At 33.6% G+C, this 13,329-nt stretch overlaps 1 protein-coding gene across 1 annotated transcript in view; it reads right to left on the minus strand.

Moving 5' to 3' along the window:
• The window catches only part of Hr4 (nuclear hormone receptor 4), a 66,699-nt gene extending 55,042 nt beyond the window's left edge, over nucleotides 1-11,657 (minus strand). Inside the window, exon 1 of the mRNA XM_081993245.1 lies at nucleotides 11,518-11,657. The gene's annotated coding sequence lies outside the window, so the exon portion shown is untranslated. The remainder of the gene's footprint in view (nucleotides 1-11,517) is intronic.
• Nucleotides 11,658-13,329: the final 1,672 nt, after the last annotated feature.

Here is a 13,329-nt window from a genome sequence, read left to right on the forward strand (position 1 = left end):
GTCACGTGACTGTTTTTGACAGGTGTCAGTTGGGTTTGACAGTGTTGCAAGCTCTAAAATGGCATAATCAAAGTCATGTGATGTGTCTCTTGCAATGTCAGCTTTTACAACTGTCTGAATTAGTCTAAATTTAATTTACCAAATTTTTTAATTTTCTGTGTGACTAATTTTGACAGATGTCAACTGGCCTTTCCATTTCCCAAAGTTTAAACTGCGTTTTGAAGTTCACGTGACTGGCCTTTACAGTGTTGCAAGCTCAAAAATTGAATTATTAAGTCACGTGACGTAGTTCTTATAATTCTACTACTGTCTAAATTTAATTTACCAACTGCTTAACATTTAAATTACATTTTAAACTCGCGTAACTGTTTTGACAGGTGTCAGTGGGCTTTGACGGTGTTGTAAGCTCCAAAATGTCATAATCAAAGTCACGTGATGTGTCTCTTGCAATTTCAGATTTTACAACTGTCTAAATTAGTTCAAATTTAATTTACCACATTTTTTAATTTTGTGTGTGACTAATTTTGACAGATGTCAACTGGCCTTACCATTTCCCAAAGTTTAAACTGCGTTTTGAACTTCACGTGACTGGCCTTTACAGTGTTGCAAGCTCAAAAATTGAATTATTAAGTCACGTGACGTAGTTCTTATAATTCTACTACTGTCTAAATTTAATTTACCAACCGCTCAACAATTAAATTACATTTTAAAGTCACGTGACTGTTTTTGACAGGTGTCAATTGGCTTTGACAGTGTTGCAAGCTCTAAAATGGCATAATCAAAGTCACGTGATGTGTCTCTTGCAATTTCAGCTTTTACAACTGTCTAAATTAGTCCAAATTTAATTTACCAAATTTTTTAATTTTCTGTGTGACTAATTTTGACAGATGTCAACTGGCCTTACCATTTCCCAAAGTTTAAACTGCGTTTTGAAGTTCACGTGACTGGCCTTTACAGTGTTGCAAGCTCAAAAATTGAATTATCAAGTCACGTGACGTAGTTCTTACTATTCTACTACTGTCTAAATTTAAATTATCGATTTTTCAACTGTTTCTTTTAAATAAAAAGTGTCCTTATTTGACACTTGGTTACTATGACAGTTAGAAGATTCGTGCAAACGTCAAAATATAACTCGTAATTTCAGGCAACCGTACAGAAAAATTTTTGGTTTATCAGAATTTGGAAAAACAGTCACCTGACCTTAGAAAATCAATTTAAAGCTTTCGGCACAAGTTCAAATCAAATGTCAAAAATTTGGTAAAACCTAACCTAAAAACTGTCACCTTTACAAAAATCAATTTTAACGCGTTTTTATTGAATCATTAATCCTTTTGACATTTTGACAATAGTCAAGTATAAATTGTAAAAGCAGACATGCTACTTAATCCAACCTAATAACTGTCACGTGACCAAATTTTAAGGGCGTATTTCATTAAGGTTTATCAATATCTCAATACCAGGGGATATAACTAAATTTAAGAATGCCACAAATGTGTAAACATTTAGAAAACAATTTAAAGGCATTTTGATGTAGTTTTAAAGGCATTTCAAGGTATTTTGTATGCAATGAGGCATTTTGGAGTATCAAAAAATTATCGCCGGTCTACTCCGCATATAAAGGCAAAGTTACTTTTTTAAACAATTTTTTATGTTTATTTTGCAATATCTAAGAAAAACTGGCATTTTATCCTAAACAAATATAAACATTTCACGTAGAAGTGTCATGACAATCGTAACAAAAAAATAACTTTACGTTTATGTTTACGTGTTTCTTATGTTAACGTCCATTGTGAAAGAGGCATATCTGGGAAAAGTCGAGTTTCTGAAATATTATTTGCTCCTTTTCTCTATCGAGCAGGGAAATTGTATTTCCTTGTCACTATACACTCTAAATCCGAAGAATATAAATATAAAATCTGGCATTATTGATAAGCAAAAAGGTCTACTACTGTTCTGACATTCCTCTCTCTTTCTGACATCAAAAATACTCTCGAGCATCATGAAAACTGTACTTTTCGAAAGTACCCGGTACGTGCGCGGATTTTTCCGTGCCGTTGCCGAAAATGTGCCGGGTCCAATCATAATATGTAATTGAAGAAGGGCCGTCCAAACAAAACGAAGGTCAATGACATCGGCGATAACGCGATCCACATGTGCCTGCGCCCGCTATATCGCTCTCGCTCGCACCCGAAAACGTTCGACTATCGGTTATTAAACTTTTTACAACGCGAGCGAATCCGACCGTTGACGTTTAGCCCCAAAATTAATCGGCCAACGGAATTATATTGTCACGCTATTTCCGGATTGTCAATATTTTTATTTTGTCAAATCTCTAACATCTAAACCGTCCACACATTGAAATCTGGAATGAATACATTCTAGACAGCTGTATAAAAATAACGGGTGTTCAATAATTGTTATGGTCAGGTCGCCTATGGATGGCAATTGTCACAAAAAGCGCATGTCTTAGATAACGTTGCAAACAATTGTTATATGACAGCTGTCAATCCGCCGGTTTGATTTCGAACACAGCCTACTATACTAGAAAGCCTAGAAGGTGCTTGTCAAAAATTCCAATATGGCGGAAATAGTGATGACAGTTTGCGTTTGTTTGTATTGTGGAAATTGAGTTTTTTGAGGATTAGATGATTTTTTACGGTTTAAAATCAAAACTTGAGGTTATTTGCGTAAGTTATTTTTGTTTGCTGCCGTTCATAAGTTTTTCAAGTCACAATTCAGGAAAAAGCCCAACCGTGTCAGTTTTTTAGTGTACAAAAAACGGAATCTAACTCAACAGTGGTTGAACACTTTGAAGTGGAATGATTTTACTCCAACACTACACTCAATGGTAAGTACAAGTGCTTTCTAGTACAGTAAACTTACTAGGTACTTGTTACATGCACAGGTATGGGAGTTACATTTTAAAGCATCCTTCATTGTGAGAGCAACAAAAATAATTTTGAATAAATGTTGTTGGTAATAACATAAGAACCATTTACCAGTTTTGCTTACCTAGTTTGCTGTGTATTGTACTTTCCAAGACAAATGTTCGAACCAATTTGTTTAGGCTGGAATGTGTATAAAAAAGGAGGAATGAACCTTTTTTTGATTTTTCACTTACAACTTGCAATGAACTACACGAAACAATTAAAAAAAACTATTTTTTACTGCATCTGCATACGTTTGTGTATAAAACGAAAACCGCTAACGCCGCCATTAAAAGTGACATTTTAGCTTTCTAGTATAGAGGGCGGTTTTTTAAACCATATACGAACTTATCAACGGCCCTACGTTCAGAATGTGACTTTCTTTGTACTGCATGTTATTGACCATTCACAGTCTAACTAACTGAAATTAAACTTAAACGTTCAAAATGCCTGATAATGCATACGTGGCATAAACGATACAAGGTATAGGTATAACATCATGTGGTCTTCTTTATAAACAAACTTAAATGCACTTTCCCATAACTCACCAAATAACAAAGATATTTACCGTTGAAAAAGATGACTGCGCAGTTGGCGGGTTTAGACAAATTTCAAAATAACGGTCAATTTTAACGTCCTCTAGAGGCGTAATGGTAAAAATTACTTACACGAATGGACGTATTTTTTACAGTCTGGGCTCTCTTTTCCGCATTATTAAAGGTCAAAAGAAAAAATTGTAAAATTCGTGTTTTTGTAAAATTATTAATTTTTAACGTTAATTTGTTTGTAAAATTGATAAGGATAAGTCAACTTGAACGCTCTCTGACGTTTTGATGATGCAAATTACGACATTATGTAAAAGTGTTTCTAGAAAACTTACAGTCTTTTTTATAAATAAACTTATATGCTTTTAACGTAACTTACCAAATAACAAACTTATTTATTGAAAAAGACGACTACCACTCACTTTTTCATGAAACAAATGTATCAAAATGTCGTTTTTTGGAAGAGTTTGGTCGATAACTCTGTCAAACGGTCAATATTGCAAAAACTGTCAAATTCTAATGAAATAGTAGGTATACAGATGTGACAGAAGTAATTAATTATAATGACACTTTTTTCCAACACCAAACGTTTTTTTGACGGCTGAGTAAAATTTTTACACTAATTCCTAATATGCCAGTAATGCCCACTAATTTCTTGTAATGCCCAGTAATTCCTAATAATTAACCTAAACTAACCTAGCCTAACAATACCCACTAACTTCCTGAATTATCACAACTGGGGAGACTAAAAAAACCTTTTTTAATTAAAAAAAAAGGAAAAATAAAAAAATATGTTTGCAACGGGAAGTAGATATCAACTGCTGCTTATTTTAAATGGGACACCCTGTATATTTTTTAATTTTTGTATTCTACGTCAAATTCTAGACATATTTCGTGTATTACTGGCATATACCTATCTATATCCGTTTCTGAGATATTTACCAAAACATTTTGAATTTATAAATATCAGGAAAGGTTTTTTTTTTGGGTTTTGTGTTTTGTCATGTGAGACAAGGTTTGTTCTAGGAATGGGTGCAGAGAAACGTCAAAATATATAATACAGTGTGGTCAAAAAATCAGTTCTAAAAAAGGACAGAAAGTCTAGAGTTTTTCAAACGGAACATATTCTTATAATTCTGTCTGATTCTCTGTTCAAAATTAAAAAAGTTTGTATTACGCCACTTATTTAAAAAGATCACTTTTTAAATTGATACATTGAACCACCCTGTAACTGTCAAAATAACCGAATTAATGAAGGTTAAAGAAGCAGTTGTCAAATTTACTCAAAACCTCGCTCAAAACTGTCTTTATTGTCACACACAACACTTTGTATAGACTTTTATATGTCAATTGATAGAAAATAAAATAGGTTTTCAAAAAATATGGCTGCCTCTGTTGATAGGTTACTTCGTTTGGCCGCCAGAGGGCTCCAAAGCTAATGTTTTCCTTGACTTGACTAATATCTTTTTTTTTTAGATACGGCCCAGATATTTGGCACAAACCTAGCATACTGATTGCCAAATCAAAAGTAGTAGCAAAACTGTAGAAAAACAATCATTAAGGTCGATTTTTGCTTGCACTAACTGGCCAACATAACGCAAAACCCATTAGGATAGTGGCGGTGTTACAGGCAAATTTGACCCTTACGAAAATAGTCATTTGCAAAAACAGTTTTTCAAAAAATTTCCAAACATTACGTCGTGGTAGATCTAGTAAGTCACGTGACCGTGTTTTCCTAATTTTCTCTAGTCAAATTAGCCTTTAACCAGTCAAAAAATGTTAGTGGTGCATCCTGTCACTAAACCGTAAATAACACTCGTGTATTTGTAGCACTTTGTATATACTTTTATATGTCGATAGACAACCAATCAAATGAGCTTTCTAAAAATATCCCTATTTGGGTTGACAGGTTAGAGGGTTTGACCGCTAGAGGGCGTCAAATTTGACCAATTTTTTTATCACTTTTTTGGTGCATCCTTTTGTTTAATCCTCGAAAAATTGCTTAATTGCACTACTTTTGGTAAAGTTTTATACGTCAATGGATAGCCAATGAAATGAACTTTCTAAAAATACCCCAACTGGGGTGATAGGTTGGACGGTTTGGCCACTAGAGGGCGTCAAAGTTGACTAATTTTTTCATGACTTTTTTGGTGCATTTTTTTTGTTCAATCGTTAATAACTCGCTTAATTACTACACTTTGTATAAGCTTTTATATGTCAATGGTTAGCTAATGAAATGAGATTCTTATTGACGTATAAAAGTTGATTAATTAGTTGTACGGTTTCGCCGCTAGAGCCAGTCAAAATTTTTGAAAGTAAAATTACAAAATTCATAATTCTTCCTTGTTTTCCAACGCATTTCATTAAAACTATCAAATTTTATTTATGTTTAAATTTCAATGGTAGATGTATAGAAAAAAATATTGTATGATAATTTTTTTTATAATATAATTTAGACCTTTTCAATTTTATTAATAATGTCCAGTAATGCCTACTTATTCTTAGTAATGATGCCAATTCCCAAGTAATTCCTACAGTTTGTACACCATAATGCCCCAGTGGTTTTTTATCCATCGGAATTTTACTTAAAACGCGAAATTAACGAGAGTGTTGAAGATGGTTTCAAAAAAAAACTGGGATTTAAATCCGGTGATCCAGGAGTCCATTCACAAAATCTTCTTTGCTTGGCCTAACCTAGCAGTTGAGAATGACATCATTTACGTAATTTAATTTTGAGAATTATTCGAGTTTTCTATGTAAAATATACAAAATTACTTGAAATTGTTTTTGTGGTGGTTTTCGAATAAGTGAGAATTTGGCAAACAAGCTTATTTATGCCAAAAGTTGTACCTGTGATTGGTCAATGAATGAACTACAAACAATGCTGTAATTTAAGCAACTTATCAACAAATAACATTTACTTTATTTGTATAATTTTTTCTAATGCAAATCATACACACTTAAATTACCTTGCTATACAGAATCTGTTTAATCCGGCCGATAACCAAAAAATAAACAATCCAGAATGAGCAACACGAAACACACTGAAAAGTGTATAAACAGCAAAACAGGATGCGCTAAAAAGTTTCCGAGCGACTTTTTTACATCAAAGTCGACTGGAAACCCTCGTTCGTCGGGGCCAGTTTGGGAACTTTTCTAAAGTTTTCCCCCCCTAAACAAAAGTGGCAAAAATTAGGTCAACTGGGCGCCATTATCGAGTTGTGCATCCATGAGGGACGTTTTTCTATTGGCAAAACGGACCCCTATTCTATTATGTTGTATCATTGCACGTACGCATCTGAAACCGGATTTTATGAATAAATAGCTTCTCATAAACGAATTCCAGTCTTAGGGAATACGTACTAAAACTGGCAAATTCGAATAAGTTGAAACTTGAAAGACTGATATACAAGTGTGGTAAATCCAAAAGCGACCATAAGAAAACCGTGTAACGGACAGAGAAACGTAGGAAATTGTATGCGCGGGAGAAAGACAGAAAACGAAAAAAATATCAAGTAGGCCATATTTTTAGCGCGCTGTTGCCAAACGCCGTAAGTATTCAATACCCTCGACAAACTTACTTACGGCGTTTGGCAACAGCGCGCTAAAAATATGGCCTACTTGATATTTTTTTCGTTTTCTGTCTTTCTCCCGCGCATGCAATTACCTACGTTTCTCTGTCCGTTACACGGTTTTCCTATGGTCGCTTTTGGATTTACTACACCTGTATAAAAAAAATAATTCTCCAGAATTTTGGTGAGAGAGAAATCAATTTTGACTTGTATTTATAACGTTTTTTTGGACTTACTAGCTTTCAAAATACTTTCATGATTTGAGTGTTGCCACATCTACATGAAATGAGAGACAAAAATTGTCTAGACTACCACAGTTTCTAGGGTCGTCACACAAACATGTTGCCTCTGATTTCATGTAAAAGTGACAACGCTGAAAACCCCCTAATGTTTAAAAATGTATAAACCCATAATGTATAAACATAACGTTTGTTTCAGATTTACATTAGATATTGGCGTTGTAAATGCGAAATTTTCAAGAGGTTTGCTGTTCCGTTTGCTGATTGAATGACAGCACAGAAAAAAATCAAGTTCATTACGGAAACAAGGAACAAAAGCGCTTATCTGGCTGGTTTATAAGTAAATGTCTCGATATGCAGGTTACGTTCAAAAATAATCGAGGTCGACAACCTTTTACAACTCTCTCACTGAGAAAAATAAGATAATTTGTTCGATCCGTTTTTGAAATTAACGCCTAATCATTCCTAAACTTGAAATATTTTTGATTTTAATAATTAGACTCTTAAAGGCGGGATTAAATTGCAAATCAAATAATATATAAATTCCCTAGCCTAACACTTTATTTTGATTCTAATATAGGGTGTTACAAAATTAGCGCAGACAGCCTGTTCTTACTGTGCAACACTTCAGGAAGTAAATAAAAAAAATTACAAAATTGCACTTTGGACAAAAATTACATTTTTGCGCATTATCATAATTTGAATTTGAAATGAGGCAAAACTTGTTTCTTCTAACTTATATTTTTAAAAAACATAAAAGCTTTTATAGAGGTAAAAAAATACTAGAAAAAAGAGAAAAAATACTGCAGTTTTGCTAATTTAAGCTTTACAGTAGGACCAGTATCATATTAAATTTTTAGTAGGCAAATACGAAATTAGAAAAGATGCAACCATTTAATTATTTGTATTTTGGTACAGGGTGATAGTTTAATTAGTTAGTAATTAGCAAAGTTGCAATATTTTTTCTGAATTTGATGTCAAAATTGACATACGTCATTCACTTGTATCATTTTTAAACAATTTTTTTTATTTCTAACATTATTTGATGATATATCCCAAAACTAAAAGTACATTTACATTGCCACTTTTTCCCAGCTATACGATTTCAAATTTGTTCAAAAATTCTAATAAAAACTAATATTGTGTTGTCTAATGTAAACTAATATAATAATCTGTAATACATTATTTAGCAAATGAGATTAGTCTTAGATTTACACATATTTTTAATTTAAATGGAATTTTCAAGTGAAGAAAAACTAGAATAAAATATAATTTTATATTGAAATGTTTGACTAATTACAAGGCAAATCATAGAAAGATATACATCACAGAAATCAGAATAAAATGAGTTATTTTTTGCCTAAAAAAGTGCTAGCAAAGATTATAAAATGCTGAGAAATCAGAAGCAAAAAAATTGGTCAAACATTTTAAGTGACTGACATAAGTCAATTTTGACATCAGATTCATGAAGAATATTACAACTTTGCTCATTCAAACTACGCTGTCAGATCAAAATTGACAGTTAGCTGTAATAATTATTAATAACACTCTGTACATTTGATGAATTCAATGCTGTATTTCATCTGAAGATTATCATTATCTCAATATTTTTTTTACCTTATAAATATGCCAGAAATATGTGTATTTTTTAAAGTACATATTGTGAGGCAGTTTAGAATTTCCAGACATTTTATTTGATTTCAAGCAGGGATGTGCAAATGACCACTTTTTTTGATTTTGACCAGGGCAGTGGTCAAAATGGTTGAAACTGGTTAAAACCAAAATAAAAAATGTATTCCTAGAATAAAAAATTAAAAAATAAATAAATTAGGTGTAGAAAAATGTAACAAATTAGTTTCTGTATATAGAATGTTAAATTTAAAAATAAAACAAGATAAAAATTTTGAAAGGTAGGAAGGCAATGACTGGATGTATAGGTATAGTAGGCAGGTTTATAATTTGTTGGTTTTTTGTTGTTTAAATGTTTCTTTTTGTTTAAAATTATATTTTTTTTATTTTGAATACAAATGTTTGTATATTTTGAGGTAAAACATTTCTTAAAAAATGATTAAAACAATTTGATATATATTTTTTAAATTTTGAACCTTTTGGTTTTGACCCATTTTGACACCATCCACCCGAGGGGTAACTAAACTGTAGGAATTAGTGGGCATTACTGGGCATTAAATTAGTATTAAAAATAAAATTGAAAAGGTCTACCTAAATTATATTATAAAAAAAATTATCATGCAAAATTTTTTTCTATACATTTACCATTGAAAATTGAAATATAAACATAAATAAAATAAATAAAGTTTGGTAATTTCAATGAAATCCCTTGGAAAACATGGAAAAATTATGAATTTTGTAATTTTACTTTCAAAAATTTTGACTGTCTCTAGCGACGAAACCGTATAACAAATCAATCAACTTTATACGTCAATAAAAAGCTCACTTCATTAGCTATCCATTGACATATAAAAGTTCATACAAAGGGTAGCAAATATTATTATTGACGATTGAACGAAAAAATGCACCCAAAAAAGTCATGAAAAAATTAGTCAACTTTGAGGCCCTCTAGTGGCCAAACCGTCCAACCATCAACCTCAGGGGGGGTATTTTTAGAAATCTCATTTCATTGGCTATCCATTGACGTATAAAACTTTACCAAAAATAGTGCAATTAAGCGAGTTTTTGAAGATTAAACAAAAGGATGCACCAAAAAAGTGATAAAAAAATTGGTCAAATTTGACGTCCTCTAGCGGCCAAACCGTCTAACCTGTCAACCCAAATAGGGATATGTTTAGAAAGCTCATTTCATTGGCTATCCATTGACGTATAAAACTACCAAAAGAAGTGCAATTAAGCAAGGTTTTAAGGATTAAACAAAAAAATACATACATAAACATTTTTTGACTGGTTAAAGGCTAATTTGACTATAGAAAATTAGGAAAACACGGTCACGTAACTTACTAGATCTACCACGACGTAATGTTTGGAAATTTTTGGAAAAAAACTGTTTTTGCAAATGACAATTTTCGTAAGGGTCAAATTTGCCTGAAACACCGCTACTATCCTAATGGGTTTTGCGTTAGGTTGGCCAGTTACTGCAAGCGAAAATCGACCTTAATGATTGTATTTCTACAGTTTTGATACTACTCTAGATTTGGCAATTATTGTGCTAGGTTTGTGCCAAATATCAGGGCCGTATCTGCCCCATTTAAAAAAAAATCCTTTAAAGGAGCGGGTACAGTCTAGGAAAACATTTAGTTGGTTTTGGAGCCTTCTGGCGGCCAAAAATTTTATTTTCTATCCATTGACATATAAAAGTCTATACAAAGTATTGTGTGTGACAATAAAGACAGTTCTGACTTAATTTGACAACTACTACTTTAACCTTTATTAATTCGGTTATTCTGACAGTTACAGGGTGGTTTAATGTATCAATTTTGAATTTGAAATCAATTGAAAATTTTGAACAGAGAATCAGACAGAATTATAAGAATGTGTTCTGTTTGAAAAACTAGACTTTCTGTCCTTTTTAGAACTGATTTTTTGACCACACTGTATTATATATTTTGACGTCTTTCTGCACCCATTTTCTTGTTTTTACTTCTTTTAATTAAAAAAAAACTTTTTTTAGACTCTCCAGTTGTGATAATTCAGAAAGTTACTGGGTATTGTCCAAAAGCATAATGATTACTGTGTTTTGGGTTACATTACTTGTGTGATATCAATGTCTGTTATTATTTACACATTGACAGCTGACATTGGTATGACGTAGCCATGTTGCTGGATTTCGGACCAATCACGGACGTGAAACAGTTTACAGTCAAGGTGTCGTTAGGATCACGCTGGTCGAGCATGATAAATAGCAATTTTTGTGTCGCCACCATCAAGTTTGCCAATAAATTTAGCCGCAAAACAATCATAGAACCCCTTCCCAGTTATCAATACAATATTATAATTGAAATTGAAAATACCTTGAAAACGGTCCGCGTATATGTACGTAATGACAGTTGAACGGCCAATGCGCAAACGTAAGCGCCGCCCACCATCACTGACCTACATTACGCCGAGGCCAATGACCTTACCCGATGCCAGCACCGCTAAATAGACACATGTAGATACGCCGCTTATTGATGCTTTTATAATACGTTTTCCTATTATAATCATCAATTTTTATAATTGTTATTATATCAAGATTTTTGTCCTGTTTGCAAGGAGTACTTACATTTTTTCCCGAAGGTCAAGGAACTTATCCTGCCTTGTTAATGGGTGCTGACGTTGGTCACATGGTATCCTGTAGGACGTTTTCAAAAACTCGTTAGGTAAAATACGGGATTACACACGGGGGTTTAAAGGGTTTGATATGGATTGGGAAAACGACGGATCACTCTCACATTATACGGTTTTTAAGTGGTGGAGCACTGGAAAACCATCACACTGCACCGTTCCGCACACCCTGCAGTTGTTAACGTCATAGCAATAAACAAACGAAAGTCGCGAGACGGACTTCAGTTCACTTTTCTTCTTCCGTTTTCGGTTTCACCCGCGTTTCGGTTCTGGCCGCGACCTTGTTCAGGTTTTCGCGATTTTCCCCGGCTTGTTTTTGGGAAGGGGGGAGGTGGAAAAAACCGTTTTTTTTTTTTTGTTTTGAAATTTTTAATTTTTCAAGAGCGTATTTATTAAAATATCGGTTCGGGTCGGTGTTGAGTGTAGCGAGTACGTAGCTGTGACTGGGTGCGAGGTGAATGACCTGCGGCTTACGACATCGGGCATCGGGGCGGTGGTGGGGGAAGGCAGCGGGAGAATTTTCGTTTCGCGCGCGCTCTCGCTACTCGCTTTACTTTGCGCCGCGCGTCTTTTCGGTTCGGCGTTCCCGTCCGTTTCCGCTTTCGTCAGCCCGAAACGTTAAAAGGGCCGACGAACGCGGAAATACCAACCACGGACACCTTGCCGCTTCCCCAAAAAAAAAGCACTGTTTTACATCTAACCAAGATGGCCGACCTTTGACAGATGTGACAGTTCTGTCAAAAAGTTAGCTGTCAGCTGTCATAAACACGTAGGACAGATTATTTATTTAGGGTCATATTAGGCATTTACGAATATTCTACCGGTAGATACCTGTTTAACCTAGAGCGTTCGAAAATTGTTTTTGGTAACTACTATTGCCGTTCTGAAATGTTACCCATATACCAAATAGGTATATGTACCCGGTTTATGATTTATTGATCGAGAAGTTCCGTCGGTAAATTAAGAAAAAAGTGACTTTTGACAGGTTTTTCCTTAAAATTTAGAATCATAACCTCAAAAATCAGTGTATTGTTGAGTGTTGACGGTTGACGGTTTGTCGGTTTGTTCCACAGTTTAGCTAGCTTATGAAGATGACCTGTTAAATTAAAATGGATATTAAAATATGTTCTGTGTGCGAGATGGAGGGAGAGTATGCCGATATTGTGTCAAAGACATATCAGGAATAGGAATACCAATCGCGTTCTAAAATTCATTCAACCCTAATGAACCAGATCCTTAAAAGTTACACCGATTGTGGGAAACGGTGGAATTAGCAGGTATAATTTTCGTAAATGCCTATTAATAATCATTTGTTGTTGCAGTGCAGGAAAACTCAAACTCAGTTAAACAAGTTTATTAAAAGTAACTGAATACTGGTATGATTACGGCACAGTTGTGAAACAAAGTAACAAAAATCTCGACAGAGTTTTAACTGAACTTGAAAAAGCGCCTGGAATGTTAGGTTAGTATATGTAATATGTTAATATTTTCTTCACAGTCTTACAAACAAAAGACCTCATCTTATGAGACAAAACAGTCTTGTTTATTATTATTGTTAATTATAACCAAATACATAAAATCATTACAAATACCACCACCAATTTTTGCACGTCATGTTACAGTTTTTACTGTCAACTGTCAAAAAATCATAGCCGTTTTCTTTCGGTTTTCGGATCTAAACACGTTATGATTCAAAAGTCACGTGACCACCATGTGATTTTTAAAATTATGGTGTCATGTGATTTTTAGA

The sequence above is a fragment of the Ips typographus genome, linkage group LG1 (genome assembly GCF_016097725.1).
Source record: "Ips typographus isolate SLU linkage group LG1, UJ_Ityp_2.0, whole genome shotgun sequence".
In the NCBI taxonomy this organism is placed as follows: Eukaryota; Metazoa; Arthropoda; class Insecta; order Coleoptera; family Curculionidae; genus Ips; species Ips typographus.